The sequence below is a fragment of the Rhinoraja longicauda genome, chromosome 33, assembly GCF_053455715.1.
Source record: "Rhinoraja longicauda isolate Sanriku21f chromosome 33, sRhiLon1.1, whole genome shotgun sequence".
NCBI classification, from domain to species: Eukaryota; Metazoa; Chordata; class Chondrichthyes; order Rajiformes; family Arhynchobatidae; genus Rhinoraja; species Rhinoraja longicauda.
The window spans coordinates 2,634,381-2,651,281 of record NC_135985.1 but is presented as its reverse complement, the minus strand read 5'-3'; the positions used below and the strand labels follow the sequence as shown (position 1 = coordinate 2,651,281).

The window sequence follows — 16,901 nt, the reverse complement described above, 5'->3', positions numbered from 1 at the left end:
AATCTATTTGAACTGCTTGTGAATCACTCTGCATACAAAGGGAATCAAAGACTCTTCAAAAACCTTTGATAGCTGGTGAACTGGCAAAGATTCAGCTCACGAACCACCTCCCAACTCTAGGAGATTAAGGGCATTGGACGTGGGTGTCCAGGCCAGGTTTCTACACGATAAACAATAGACAATAGACAATAGACAATAGGTGCAGGAGTAGGCCATTCAGCCCTTCGAGCCAGCACCGCCATTCAATGCGATCATGGCTGATCACTCTCAATCAGTACCCCGTTCCTGCCTTCTCCCCATACCCCCTCACTCCGCTATCCTTAAGAGCTCTATCCAGCTCTCTCTTGAAAGCATCCAACGAACTGGCCTCCACTGCCTTCTGAGGCAGAGAATTCCACACCTTCACCACTCTCTGACTGAAAAAGTTCTTCCTCATCTCCGTTCTAAATGGCCTACCCCTTATTCTTAAACTGTGGCCCCTTGTTCTGGACTCCCCCAACATTGGGAACATGTTTCCTGCCTCTAATGTGTCCAATCCCCTAATTATCTTATATGTTTCAATAAGATCCCTCCTCATCCTTCTAAATTCCAGTGTATGCAAGCCTAATTGCTCCAGCCTTTCAACATACGACAGTCCCGCCATTCCGGGAATCAACCTAGTGAACCTACGCAGCACGCCCTCAATAGCAAGAATATCCTTCCTCAAATTTGGAGACCAAAACTGCACACAGTACTCCAGGTGCGGTCTCACCAGGGCCCGGTACAACTGTAGAAGGACCTCTTTGCTCCTATACTCAACTCCTCTTGTTACGAAGGCCAACATTCCAGTGGCTTTCTTCACTGCCTGCTGTACCTGCATGCTTCCTTTCAGTGACTGATGCACTAGGACACCCAGATCTCGTTGAACATCCCCTCTTCCTAACTTGACACCATTCAGATAATAATCTGCCTTTCTATTCTTACTTCCAAAGTGAATAACCTCACACCTATCTACATTAAACTGCATCTGCCATGTATCCGCCCACTCACACAACCTGTCCAAGTCACCCTGCAGCCTTATTGCATCTTCCTCACAATTCACACTACCCCCCAGCTTAGTATCATCTGCAAATTTGCTAATGGTACTTTTAATCCCTTCATCTAAGTCATTAATGTATATCGTAAATAGCTGGGGTTCCAGCACCGAGGGTCCAGAGGAGGTTTACAAGAATGATCCCAGGAATGAGTGGGTTAACCTGTGATGAGCGTTTGTCTGCACTGGGCCTGCACTCGCTGGAGTTTAGAAGAATGAAGGGGGACCTCATTGAAACAAACAGAATAGTAAAAGGCTTGGATAGAGTGGTTGTGGAGAGGATGTTTCCACTAGTGGGAGAGGCTAGGACTAGAGGTCATAGTCTCAGAATTAAAGGACGTTCTTTTAGGAAAGAAATTAGGAGGAATTTCTTTAGTCAGAGGGTGGTGAATCTGTGGAATTCTTTGCCACAGACGGCTGTGGAGTCCGTCAGTGAATATTTTTAAGACAGAGATAGATAGATTCTTGATTAGTACAGATGTCAGAAGTTCTGGGGAGAAGGCAAGAGAATGGGGTTAGGAGGGAGAGATAGATCAGCCATGATTGAATGGTGGAGTAGAATTGATCTCCATTCACACCATACACTTCCTTATCTACGTTTCTCCCTCTCAGTCATCTCCCTCATCAGTCTGAAGAAGGGTCTCGACCCGAAACGTCACCCATTCCTTCTCTCCAGAGATGCTGCCTGTCCCGCTGAGTTACTCCAGCATTTTATGTCTATCTTAGTTTGATTTAGTTTAGTGCAGTGCGGAAACAGGCCCTTCGGCCCACCGAGTCCGTGCTGACCAGCGATCCCCATACACTAACACTATCCTACACGCACTTGGAACAATCAACGTTTACCTTAGCCGATTAACCTACAAACCTGCCCTTCTTTGGAGTTTGGGAGGAAACTTGGAGAAAACCCAGGCAGGTCATGGGGAGAACGTACAAACTCCGTACAGACAGCACCCATAGTCAGGATCGAACCCGGGTCTCTGGCGCTGTAAGGTAGCAACTCTACCGCTGCGCCACCATCATAGATAGACTCCATCAAGTATTGATGTGGGGAGAACAAAGATAGTGAGTCAAACAAAGCAAGATTTAGTCCAACACGAAAACAGGAAGACGCAGTGCACTGTACCCATAGTCAGTATCGAACCGGGGTTTCTGGCGCTGTAAAGCAGCAGATCCACCATTGTACCACTGTGACCTTGAGCTTATCATTTGGTAAACTAGAAGCACGTGCCCAATCATGACTCCCTTCCCTGGAGTATTTTTATTGAGGTCATTAACCACATAAAATATGCCCGTATCTGAAGGTTAACGAGTTGCCTGGTCCCTGCACACATCAGCATTTATCTATTTTGGAATGGATGAAGTTGACCTGACATGCTAAACTATAATGCGTTAAGTTTAATACAAGAACAGCAAAGCCAGGAACCACCCTTGAAACATTAGCCTTGCTCACATCTGGTCTGGTGCACAGACCCAGCTGTGTTGCGAGAATCGGCATGGCATGGTTGAGCTATTTTTCTCCAGACCTAGAATGGCATTAGGGATAACGTATCAAGTGAAAAACTCCAAGGGTAGAAATCGTATGCGTTATGTTTTAAATTCTTATCCCAATACCCCGCACAGAGTTGACTGTGAACCTTTTAAACCAAAAAATAATTGGGGAGGGTATCTGAACTTGGTCTCTAGTTTGCATTGAAAATACAGGCATAACACTCACTGTAAAAGACTGAAGTCCATTTAAAGCTCTGCTATGTAAACATCACTCTGTTTATTGACTTAGAATATTCCAAACCAGAGTAAGCTCTACTGATTACATCTGGATTACATTAGGTATTCCAAATAGATTTAATTGCAAAATTATAGTTTTATTTGAAAAATCTCTGACCCTGAGATTATGTATGATTCCGAGACCCTCTTTCTTTCAGGCACAAGTCCAGTTGAGTTTAGTTTATTGTCACGTGTACCGAGGTACCGTGAAAAGCTTTTGTTGCGTGCTAACCAGTCAGCGGAAAGACAATACATGATTAAAATTGAGCCATTCACAGTGTACAGATACATGATAAGGGAATAACATTTAGTGCAAGGTAAAGCCAGCAAAGTCCGATCAAAGATAGTCCGAGGGTCACCAATGAGGTAGATAGTAGTTCAGCACTGCTCTTTGGTTGTGGTGGGATGGTTCAGTTGCCTGATAACAGCTGGGAAGAAACTGTCCCTGAATCTGGAGGTATAAGAAAATAACTGCAGATGCTGGTACAAATCGAAGGTATTTATTCACAAAATGCTGGAGTAACTCAGCAGGTCAGGCAGCATCTCGGGAGAGAAGGAATGGGTGACGTTTCGGGTCGAGACCCTTCAGTCTGAAGAAGGGTCTCGACCCGAAACGTCACCCATTCCTTCTCTCCCGAGATGCTGCCTGACCTGCTGAGTTACTCCAGCATTTTGTGACTGAATCTGGAGGTGTGCGTTTTCACACTTCTGTATCTTTTGCCTGATGGGAGAGGGGAGAGGAAGGAGTGGCCGGGGTGAGACTGGTCCTTGATTATGCTGCTGGCCTTGCCAAGGCAGCGTGAGATGTAGAGGGAGTCAATGGTCTAGTGATCAAATCTAGTGATTTGCCAGAGACCAACGTGAAGAGGGGGCCATCTTCCTCAGGCATTATGAGTTTATATTTAACAGGGAGAATTTGCAGGACATACTTTATTTATCAGACCTACACTCTGAAGAAGGGTGGAATCTAAAACTAAGTCTTTACGTATAAGATTATTAAGGGAGAACTGAGATGAGGAAAAACTTTTTCAGTCAGAGAGTTGTAAATCTGTGTAATTCTCTGCCTCAGAAAGCAGTGGAGGCCAATTCTCTGAATGCATTCAAGAGAGAGCTAGATAGAGCTCGTAAGGATAGCGGAGTCAGGGGGTATGGGGAGAAGGCAGGAACGGGGTACTGATTGAGAATGATCAGCCATGATCACATTGAATGACGGTGCTGGCTCGAAGGGCCGAATGGCCTCCTCCTGCACCTATTGTCTATTGTCTATTGTCTATTTGGAACTGATAAACTGCTATGGACCTTAACCATGGCCGTTAATTCCTTCTGAATAAGTTGAAACATTACAAAAATAGGGCTCAGTAAAGTTAATGCCAGCACAAAGAAAAACAACGTTTCCGTGGCGTAATTATTCCAGTTATAAACGTGCGCATATGTACGATTACCAAAGCCTCGATCAATGACCTTTTTGTGGTAAGCAATTGTAAATGTGACTTACTTTCCAAGCAATGTGCTGAGCTCCTCCTACGCCAGTGTGTGAAAACCCCGTACAGAGTGAAGGCTTTGTGTCCGGGGCAGTACTAATTACATGTAGGTATCTCACGGAAGTTTAGAATGCCTGGTTTTATTTTTCCTGACTCTGGCTAAAACTTGCCTCTGTGTATTTTTTTTTTTCTCCGGATTTCTCAGTTCTCACTCCACAAATTATCTTCAAAAAATATAATGAGTCCAGTGATTGGTGCAATAACATTGAACCTAAGGTGGTCTCTCAAAAAAACATTAATGCTGTTTCCTCAACAATTTACAAGCCATAGAGTCCAAACTAGAATAGATGAACTTCTCATGCAGAGTATAATTTGTGGTTGTTGTGATAAATGAGGGGGAAGTTGTTATTTGATTACAATTTTCGCTGATCCAGTAAGTTAAAAGTCCATTATTTTGCCCAGTGATTTTCATGTGTAACAGATGCCTTTCACTCAAGATGTAGTGACCAATAACCTGAAGAAGGGTCTCGACCCGAAACGTCGCCCATTCCTTCTCTCCCGAGATGCTGCCTGACCTGCTGAGTTACTCCAGCATTTTGTGAATAAATACCTTCGATCAATAACCTGATGGTTGTTGGGAAGAAGCTGCCCCTGAACCTGGACGTTACAGTTTTCAGGCTCCTGTTCCTTCTTCCCGCTGGCAGGGGTGAAATGAGAGCGTGGACAGGCTGGTGTGGGTCTCTGATGGTGCTGGCTGCCTGTTTGAGGCAGCGACTCCTGTAGATCCCTTCAATGGTGGGGAGGTCAGCACCCGTGATGAACTGGGCAGTGTTGACCACTTTTTGCAATCTTCTTCATTCCTGGCTGTTCGAGTTACCCAACCAGACTGTGATGCAACTGGTCAATATACGCTCTACTGTACACCCTGTAGTAGGTCAGGAGAGAATTTGTCGACAAGAGGGAACAAGAGATATAGGGAAAGAGTTGTTACAGGGCAATGACTTTGGAGGGATCTTGTAGAAACGTACAAAATTCTTAAGGGGTTGGACAGGCTAGATGCAGGAAGATTGTTCCCGATGTTGGGGAAGTCCAGAACAAGGGGTCACAGTTTAAGGATAAGGGGGAAGTCTTTTAGGACCGAGATGAGAATGTTTTTTTTCACACAGAGTGGTGAATCTGTGGAATTCTCTGCCACAGAAGGTAGTTGAGGCCAGTTCATTGGCTATATTTAAGAGGGAGTTAGATGTGGCCCTTGTGGCTAAAGGGATCAGGGGGTATGGAGAGAAGGCAGGTACAGTATACTGAGTTGGATGATCAGCCATGATCATATTGAATGGCGGTGCAGGCTCGAAGGGCCGAATGGCCTACTCCTGCACCTATTTTCTATGTTTCTATGGATGATCAGACATGATCATTCAGGTTCCAAGGAACTAATTTCCTATAGATTAACATCCCTTTGGAATTCAAAGATTCTATATCCTAATTGTTCATACTCCTAGTTTCATCCTCAAATTAATTTGTGAAATTCAAGTTCCCTTTTGTAATCTTGTGCTAACTTTGCCCAATTATCCTGATGTCTCTTCCTCAATGACAGATACCAACATCTCCCCAATGACTGTGGTCACCCATGATCACATTGAATGGAGGTGCTGGCTCGAAGGGCCGAATGGCCTACTCCTGCACCTATTGTCTATTGTCTGTTGTCCATTGACTGATGTCAAGTGCAGTTAGCTAATAAGTTGTCTAATTGTTGGAAATGGCAATAAATCTTTAAATGTGGTGAGGGGGCATATTATCCACAGTGCTTGACATTGCTTCCACCCAATTGCATTGTGGTCCACATCATCAAGAGTCACAAGATCATCAAGCATGAATGTCATGCATCTGTGCTCCAATTTAGTTTAGAGATACAACGTGCCCACCGAGTCCACGCCAACCAGCGGTCACCCCGTACACTAACACCACCCTACACACACCAGGGACAATTACAATTCATACCGAAGACAATCACCTACAAATCTGTATTTATTCACAAAATGCTGGAGTAACTCAGCAGGTCAGGCAGCATCTCAGGAGAGAAGGAATGGGTGACGTTTCGGGTCGAGACTCGACCTGAAACGTCACCCATTCCTCCTCTCCTGAGATGCTGCCTGACCTGCTGAGTTACTCCAGCATTTTGTGAATAAATACCTCCGATTTGTACCAGCATCTGCAGTTATTTTCTTATACCTACAAATCTGTAGGTCTTTGGAGTGTGGGAGGAAACCGGAGCACCCGGCGAAAACCCACTCAGGTGACGGGGAGAACGTACAAACTCCGTACGTACAAACAGCACCCGTAGTCTGGATCGAACCGGGGTCTCTGGCGCTGTGAGGCAGCAACTCTACCGCTGCGCCATTCCAGTGTTTACATCACAGCTGCAGCAGCTGTGCCCTATTCGTTAGCTGTGGGCAGCTGCAGTTACCAACATCTGCACTGCTGTAGGGAGCCAAGTCAAACATCACTACCCTTGGTGCAAGAGTCAAGAAGGCTCATTCTGCCAGAGACCATTGACAGGACCAAAATAAATCCTGTACATTTTTTCACCCACTCTATAAATGAGTCCAAAATCTGTCAAGCATTACCCTCATCTGGATTAGCAGACCCTAGCAGGTCAAAGCCCGTGGTTAAATAATTAATTTAAACGATTAAATACCACAGCAGAGTTGCTGCCTCACAGCGTCAGAGACTCGGGTTCCATCCTGACTACTGGTGCTGTCTGTATGGAATTTGAACGTTCTCCCCGTGACCTGCGTGGGTTTCCTCCCACACTCCAAAGACGTGCAGGTTTGTAGGTTAATTGGCTTGGTATAATTGTAAATTGTCCCTACTGTATGTATGATAGTGTTAGTGTGCATGGGATTGCTGGTCGGCGCGGACTCGGTGGGCCGAAGAACTTGTTTTCGCACTGTGTCTCGAAACTAAACTAAACTAAACTAAAATTTCAGTTGTCCGTTGATCGAACAGTGTGAAGCAACTAACCACCAACTCTGTGACAATGATTAGGGATGAACAATAAGATTCAAGATTCAAGATTCAAGATAGCTTTATTTGTCATCCAATATTGTCACCCACAGTCCAACAATAAAAGCATTAAATAGGCATTAAAATTACACAACCCCAAAAACACACAAAAAAAGAAACATCCATCAAAGAAACATCCATCACAGTGAGTCTCCTCCAGTCCTCTCCTCACTGTGATGGAAGGCCACAATGTCTTTCCCTTCTCCTGCCGTCTTCTCCCGCAGTCAGGTTGTTGTGGTTGCAGGCCGCGCCGGACGGTCCGCAGCGGCCCGAGCCTAAGGCGAGTCGCAGCCGCACCCACAGCCTCCGAAGACGGCCGGCTCCGCCGATGATAAGTCTGGTCCGGGCGGGTGAACACGCTGCCGCTGTTGCTGCACGTCGGGGCGGTCGTGGCTCCCGACATTGAAGCCCCCACCCGGCAGAGAAAAATCCCGCGGCCTATTTTAGGCCGCGCCGGATGGTGAAATGTCCGCGATCCGGGGCGGGCGAACACGCTGCCGCTGCCGGAGCTCCCGATGTCGGCATCCACGCAGCCCGAGCCTAAGGCGAGTCGCAGCCGCTCCCGCAGCCTCCGAAGACGGCCGGCTCCGCTGATGGTAAGTCCGATCCGCGGACTCTGCGAACCAGAGCCCTGGAGGCCGCCAGCTCCAGGAGTTGGGCCGATGGTAGGCCGCAGCAGGAACGGAGACAACACCCAGAAAACAAAGGTCGGGTCTCCGTTCGGAAGGGACACCTATTTACAATTTTACAGTTCCCCCCCTCCCCCCCACATACACACATAGTACACAAACACAAAAACACCACATCACAACTACAATTAAGACAAAAAAACAACAAAAACACAAAGACAAATGGACCGCAGGTAACCGCAGCTGCTAGGGCAGCGCCACCATAAGTCCTGGTGTTGCCAACGATACCCACCCTGTTAATGATTTTCAAAAGATAATATTTAATTAATGGTATTATTTGATTTCTCAAAGAGATTACTGGGCAGCAGAATGCCTCCGCTGGTCGAGCTGCTGCCTTACAGCGCCGGAGACCCAGGTTCAATCCTCACCTCGGGTATTGGCTGTGTGGAGTTTGTACGTTCTCCCTCTGACCACATGGGTTTCCTCCCACTTCCCAAATACGTGCAGATTTGTAGGTTATTCGGCCTCTGTGAAATTCTCCCTGGTGTGTTGGGAGTGGATGGGAAAGTGGGATAAATGAATCATCGAGTGATACAGTGCGGAAACAGGTCCTTCGACCCAACTAGCATGCAGGGTAGTACTAGTAGTGTGCGGGGATCGCTGGTCGGCATGGACTAGAAGGGCCTGTTTCCACACTGTAACTCTAAAATCTAAAGTGAACATTGTAATTAAGGCTGACAAACCCTGCCAGTGATTTGACAGACTGATCAGTTCTGGACCTCAGCTATTAATTATCTAACGTTAATTATTTAGATGAAAGAATAAGATCTACAAGGGTCTCGACCCAAAACGTCACCAATGACTTCTCTCTAGAGATGCTGCCTGTCCTGCTGAGTTACTCCAGCATTTTGTGTCTATCTTCGGTTTAAACCAGCATCTGCAGTTCCTTCCTATGCAGACTACATTACAGGTTGTCGGTGATACAAAGATAGGTGGGAAAGTTGTAAGGAAGATTCACAGAGCCTGCAAAGAGACATAGACAGGTTTACCGAGTAGGTAATATGATGGCAGATGGAGCATAATGAGAATGAATATCAAATTTGACTACATTAGAAGCAAGAATAAAGGCAATGACATTTACGTAACCTGAAATATTAAACTGTGGTGTTGAAACAAAGTCTGTTGTCTTTGCACAAACAGGACATTGCTAATTACTAATTCCATGCTCATGTTAACATCCTGAACAGGAAGTTAACATGTGTGTGGAATGAGAAATGAGTAATAAAAAATCACCATGTTGGTTTTTATCGCAACCAATGTGGAATACAAAGTAGGGGCATTTTGCTTTAGGCTTTGATGTGACTTAACCTGGATTATAATCTACAGTCGTTGTTCGGTTTCAGTCCTTTTCCATTGTAGACCATTTGAGATAAATAGAAGTATCCCCTCGATCGTTCGAAGATAGCATTTCTCTTTCTTTGAGTGAATTTTGCATTTTGAGCCTTAAAGCTCTTGCCCATCAGTTGGTCACGACTGGGTGATGTTTCGGGTCCAGACCCTTCTTCAGACTGAAGGGTCTCGACCCGAAACGTCACCCATTCCTTCCCTCCAGAGACGCTGCCTGTCTTGCTGAGTTACTCCAGCATTTTGTGTCTACCTTCGATTTAAACCAGCATCTGCAGTTCTTTCCTACACAGTTGGCCACGACTTGTCCATTACAAAGAGACTGATTTAAATTTCGTAGGTCAAAAATTGTTGACCTTGAGTTTTCCCATTTGAAATTCCATTGTGCCCATTGCAACTTTCAACTTGCAAAGCTGTGGATGGGTGTTGTCAGAAAACTGAGATAGATGAGGCTAGAAATGTATGTAGCACAGTGCAGGCTACTGAACTCTGCTCTGAAAATGAGGTCTTTCCAGAGTGGAATGCAATGCAATGATATCCAGGTCAGATCGCACCATTCCACAAATTCAACCAGGCATCTCCGCCACAAAACATGTGTGCACAGATGATGCATTTACTGTGTCTGACATGTGTGGAATGTTGCCCTTCTCGTTTGGAGTATTGGCTTGAATCTAGCTGGTGAGAGGATGGTTCAGTCACCTGATAACAGCTGGGAAGAAACTGTCCCTGAGTCTGGAGGTGTGCGTTTTCACACTTCTATACCTCTTGTCCGATGGGAGAGGGGTGAAGAGGGAGTGATCGGGGTGAGACTGGTCCTTGATGATGCTGCTGGCCTTGCCGAGGCAACGTGAGGTGTAGATGGAGTCAATGGAAGGGAGGTTGGTTTGCGTGATGGTCTGGGCTGCGTCCACAACTCTGCAATTTTGTGTGGTCTTTGTGGTCTTCTATTGATACATATAAGATCTCAAAACCTATTTCTACTCCCTAGCATTTGAGGCCCACTGAGGAGGCGCTGTGAACTGTTTTGTATGTGCTGTTATGTTTGTGTGCTACTGTATGTTTCATTTTTTCCTTAGTACCTAAACAGATGTACAGCACTTTGGTCAACATGGGTTGTTTTTAAATGTGCTATACAAATAAAATTGACTTGACTTGACTTGACTTAAGAGGACATGACAGGTTACATGTTGAGATGCTTTCACCAGTGCAAGAGTCTCGATTGAGGAGATATAGTTAAAGCTAAGGTGGTGTTCACTATAACTGAGGTGCGTAGACATTTCTTCTTGTAAGCGTTGATGAGTCTCTGGAATTCTTTACTCCAGAGGTATTCTTTAGGCAGAGATGGATAGATTATTGGTTAGTACGGGTGTCAGAGGTTATGGGGAGAAGGCAGGAGAATGGGATTAGGAGGGAGAGCTAGATCAGCCATGATTGAATGGCGGAGTAGACTTGATGGGCCGAATGGCCTAATTGTGCTCCTATCACTTATGATCTTATGAACCTGATTACTACACGCCAGTAATCTGTCGCTGGGAATTCCTGAATCCTTTTTTGACCATCACTGACCATAAATTGTCAACTCTTCAATCATTTTAAGTTGAAACTGTTAATGAAACCACACCTGGAGACACAAATTAAGTTTAAATCTCCTTGTGGGAAGTCGGCACATTGACTGGCAGGATCTGCGGCAGATAGACTCGATGGGCCGAATGGCCCAATTTTGCTCCTATCACTGATGAATTGATGAACTTGTCAGCTAACCAGAGGCAGGACGGCAGGTGGTGTGTGGAATAGCTGCAGGATCATTAAATCTCTGCTTTTCTGACCTGATTGATGACGTTGCCAGGTAGCATCTGACGTTGCCAGGGCTGACTGCAAATGTCGCAAGATTTAAAAAACCTGCGTCAGAATGAATTGTTTTCCCAAGCAAAGTCAAGGGGCTAAGCCTGTCCATCCATCAAACCCAAACCACACCAACCATCACCTCACTACCCTGGAACCAACAGATTTCATCAACATGCCTCTAATCACCTTTTGGGAGAATTATGCTTTGATCTGCTTATACACCCTTATAAACACCCTTATACAGAACAAAATGGTGGAAGAGGGCAATACTATGCCATGTGTAAATATTTTTACATTTAGATTTCGGGATTACGTCAGATAGATAGACTCGATGGGCCGAATGGCCTAATTCTGCTCTTACCACTGATGAATTGATGAACTTGATTTAGAAGGATGAGAGGAGATCTTATCGAAACGTATAAGATTATTAAGGAGTTGGACACGTTAGAGGCAGGGAACATGTTCCCAATGTTGGGGGAGTCCAGAACAAGGGGCCACAGTTTAAGAATAAGGGGTAGGCCATTTAGAACTGAGATGAGGAAAAACTTTTTCAGTCAGAGAGTTGTGAATCTGTGGAATTCTCTGCCTCAGAAGGCAGTGGAGGCCAATTCTCTGAATGCATTCAAGGGAGAGCTAGATAGAGCTCTTAAGGATAGCGGAGTCAGGGGGTATGGGGAGAAGGCAGGAACGGGGTACTGATTGAGAATGATCAGCCATGATCACATTGAATGGCGGTGCTGGCTCGAAGGGCCGAATGGCCTCCTCCTGCACCTATTGTCTATTGTCTATTGTCTATTGTCTATTGTCAGCTGACACGTCACTTTGCCCTTTGTCATTCTCTTTGCATCAGCAATGACCTGCACCTGGTTTTATAAGAATTGTCTTGTTTGACCAGAGAGTTAACTGTACATAATTGGAGTGGGTTTTCATCCAGTTGTTTGCTTGTTGTTATCTTCAAAGGGATTTCCACCCCATCACAGTGCCAAATGCTTTCATCTGGAAAGGGTGCGGAGAAGATTTATCAGGATGTAGCCAGGACTCGAGGAGTTACAGGGAGAGGTTGAGCAGGCTGGGTAGGACTTTATTCCTTGGAGTGCAGGAGGATGAGGGGTGATCTTATAGATGTGTAGGGAAAAAAAAGTGCAGATGCTGGTTTAAATCGAAGGTAGACACAAAATGCTGGAGTAACTCAGCGGGTCAGGCAGCATCTCTGGAGAGAAGGAATGGGTGACGTTTCGGGTCGAGACCCTTCTTCTAGTCTGAAGAAGGGTCTCGACCCAAAACGTCACCCATCCCTTCTCTCCAGAGTTGCTGCCTGACCCGCTGAGTTACTCCAGCGTTTTGTGCCTACCGGTGATATTATAGAGGTGTACAAGATCATGAGATGTATAGATAGGGTGAATGCAAAGAGTCTTTTACCCAGACTAGGGGAATCAAGAACCAGAGGGCACAGGTTTAAAGTGAGGGGGGAAAGATTTAATAGGAACCCAAGTGGCAACTTATTTTTACACAAAGGGTGGCAGGTGTATGGAACGAGCTGCCGGAGGAGGTAGTTAAGACAGTTACTATCACAATGTTTAAGAAACATTTAAACAGGTACATTGATAGGAAAGGTTTAGAGGGATATGGGCCAAACGCAGGCAGGTGGGACTAGTGTAGATGGGGCATGTTGGTCGGCGTGGGCAAGTTGAGCCAAAGGGCCTGTTTCCACGCTGTATGACTCTAAATGGTTCCAATCAAACTGACAAACAACAGTGTCTGTTGTTATGCAAAATACAAGCTTTTGGAGGCAGCTCGGCTCTCTGGCACTGCAAGGCAGCACCTCTACCGTTGCACCACCACGACTTGAGTCTGAAGAAGGGTCTCGACCAGAAACGTCACCTACTCCTATTCCCCAGAGACGCTGCCTGGCCCGCTTGTTAAGTCTTGTCAGGCGTGGAAGGGCATGCTGTGACAACCCACGCAGTGGCTTCTCGTAACAAAAAGTGGAAGGATGTGCATTAAGCATTAGAAACAGTGATAAAACAGAAACATGATGCAGACTGCACTGCCTCAGCCTCAGGCTCTCATTAACAGCAACGCTGTCGCTGGGTGTGCTCGGTGGGTCTCCTGAAAGACACAGCTGACATACGGTTCACTCCAGGGTGTCCCCAAAGCAATTAGCAACTCAGTAAAATGGTTTATTTCATCTCTCGCTCAGCCACTTTCTCATAAACTGTGTCTCTTTGGTTTCACTGTCAGCACCTGGCTATCACCCATACGTTGGAATGTAGTAGACAAATCATCTCCTGATGTCACGACACCACCCAGTCATTACAGATGAACGCCCATGGCTTACAGCCAGTGTATGGGTGATCACTGGTCGGCTTGGACTCAGACATAACCTGCTAACATTGGACCTCATGTTGCCTTCGTGAGTCAGGTGTTTGGCACTGTGGGGTTGGGAGACTGGGCAGGTGAGGAGATTGAATCAGAGACTCACAATAGACAATAGACAATAGGTGCAGGAGGAGGCCATTTGGCCCTTCGAGCCAGCACCACCATTCAATGTGATCATGGCTGATCATTCTCAATCAGTACCCCGTTCCTGCCTTCTCCCCATACCCCCCGACTCCGCTATCCTTAAGAGCTCTATCTAGCTCTCTCTTGAATGCATTCAGAGAATTGGCCTCCACTGCCTTCTGAGGCAGAGAATTCCACAGATTCACAACTGGGGAATCTCAGGTAATGGTTGTGATGGTAGGGTGGGTTGGGTTCACCGATGTAGGAGGCCGGCAGGGAGGTGGTTCGTTTGCACGGATCCCAAAGCAGTGCCAAGATAAATAAACCACTGAAAGGCAAACCCACCTTAACCTGGTTCCCAGCATTGGTCCGGGACCTGTCTTGGGAGGTCCACTCTAAACACACACCGACAAGCTTCATAGGGATGCAATGCATGAGCAATGCGTATTGGGGTGAAAGAAAACCTTGATTCTTAATTAGTTTAGATGAGTTTAGTTTAGAGATACAGCGTGGAAACAAGCCCCTCGGCCCACCAGCGATCCCCGCACACTAACACTATCCTACACCCACGAGGGACAATTTTTACATTTACCAAGCCAATTAACCTACAAACTTGTATGTCTTTGGAGTGTGGGAGGTTAGTTAGCTTGGTAAATGTAAAAATTGTCCCTAGTGTGTGTAGGAGAGTGTAAATGTGCGGGGATCGCTGGACGACGCGGACCCGGTGGGCCGAAGGGCCTGTTTCTTAATTTAATCTCTAAATTAAATTAAACTAAATTAAACTAAACTTTGAACCTTCCCTCAAAAATTAACAATGTGTTTTAAAACTTGGAATTAAATGCACCTTAACCCAACATAGAATATCAGTGAGTTGCAGTACGTTTACACCTACAATGGTTCCTCAATGACATTAAATCCCTAAAATTTCCCGAAGATTATCAGAAATATATCAACGTTATTTTGACAATGAAATGGAGTCCGAGTTACAAAAACAACCAAAGCAGAGAATAAGCCCTAGCAATGTACGAAAAATAATTCCGCATTCTTAACCTACGAGCCAGAACTCAGCAGATTTTTAAACCATGACAAAGCTCTAAAATATCTACATTAGTGAAGCAATTGGAAAGCATGGCTTCTTCGTTAATATCTTACTTAATCTCTTTGATATCATAAAAGAAATTCAAAAGAAGAATGTCCGAACTATCTTTGGTATTTGTCATGTCTCCATGGTATGTCCCAGCATTACCAGAGTTTGTTTATTCAGAGGTAATTAGTAGAATTATTTTTACCTAGGTTCCAGGAATGAGCAGGTTGCTGATTGTCAGCATCTTGACAACGTTCTATGTTCCTGGCTGGGTGTGGCGTTATCCATGACTAGAGTCCATACACCTTGCTCATCACTAATGACACTTCTTCCCGTGACACTCTCCATTAAATGTGTGCGTGTGGTGCTCTCTGCAAATTTGGAATCGACTCAACACAACATGGGTGGTGCAGCGGTAGAGTTGCTGCCTCCCAGCGCCAGAGACCCAGCTTTGATCCTGACTACAAATGCTCTCTGTGCAGAGTTTGCACGTTCTCCCTGTGACTGCGTGGGTTTTCTCCGGGTGCTCCGGTTTCCTCCCACACTCTAAAGACGGGCAGGTTTGTAGGTTAATTGGCTTGGTAACATTGTAAATTGTCCCTAGTGTGTGTGTAGGATAGTGTTAGTGTGCGGGGATCGCTGGTCGGCGCAGACTCGATGGGCTGAAGGACCTGTTTCCACGCTGTATCTCAAAACTAAGCACAACTGGAGAGCAGATCAACCACTGAAGTTGCACTGTGGCCTTCTATAATCAAGGGGAAGATTGGAGCTTCTCCTTTACAAAGTTACTCACTGCATCTATTCTCCAACTGAGCATCACCTGAACTTACATTTGTTCTGCATTGCTTTGTCCGTTTGTCCTGACACTTGCATGGATAACGTCTCATCACACTTTGTGATACCAACACATATCACAGGCATCTTTGGAAAGCCCATTGGTCTCTGTGTTTGAGCGAGCATCCAGCTAGAGAAGTCAGGCTTCTACCTCCATTGATGTCTCGAATTCCAAGTAACCCTTGCATTCCCTCCCTCACCCTACTCATTCTACCAGCTCCACTGTTTGCATCCCTGTATCCCCTTGTTATCACCTCGTTCCCGGCCAACAATGGACCATTATGGGATCAAGAGATACAATTTCTTCCCAGCTGTTATCAGGCAACTGAACCATCCTATCGCCAACTAAAGAGTAGTCCTAACCTACCATCTACCTACTTGGAGACCCTTAGACTATCTTTAGTGTAAGAAAATAACTGCAGATGCTGGTACAAATCGAAGGTATTTATTTCACAAAATGCTGGAGTAACTCAGCAGGTCAGGCAGCATCTCAGGAGAGATGCTCCTGAGATGCTGCCTGACCTGCTGAGTTACTCCAGCATTTTGTGAAATAAATACCTCAGACTATCTTTAATTGGAGGTTTCTGGACTTTATCTTGCACGAAATGTTAAACCCTTTACCCTGTATCTGTACACTGTTACGGCTTGATTGTAATCATGAACTGTCTTTCCGCAGACTGGTTAGCACGCAACAAGAAGCTTTTCACTGTACCTCGGTACACGTGACAATAAACTAAACAAAACCAAACGACAAACCCCAATCATGTCATAGGAATTGGCACCAGTCCATTCATGTGGCTGAACCACCTACTGATTGTAAACTTCTCTGAAATGCCAGTGGTTCTGTCAGTTGTTCACAGTCTGCAGAGCCATCTATAACATCGCTGGTCTCATCAGTCAAGTATCAGTCACTGATCACTGAGTACAGCCTTTCAGATTTTCACTGTGCCTCAGTACAGGTGACAATAATAATCTAAACTAATAAACTAAACTAGATTACAAGGAATGGGTGACGTTTCGGGTCGAGACCCTTCTTCAGACCCGAAACGTCACCCATTCCTTCTCTCCTGAGATGCTGCCTGACCTGCTGAGTTACCCCAGCATTTTGTGAAATAAATACCTTCGATTTGTACCAGCATCTGCAGTTATTTTCTTACACTTCTTAAACTAGATTACAACCTCTCCACAGATGATGCCTATCCCGCTGAGTTACTCCAGCTTTT

General features: G+C 45.5%; 1 protein-coding gene across 1 annotated transcript in view; it reads left to right on the top strand.

The window, feature by feature from the left end:
* The window catches only part of fkbp16 (FKBP prolyl isomerase 16), a 75,129-nt gene that overhangs the window by 24,045 nt on the left and 34,183 nt on the right, over positions 1–16,901 (top strand). The gene's annotated exons all lie outside the window — the stretch shown is intronic.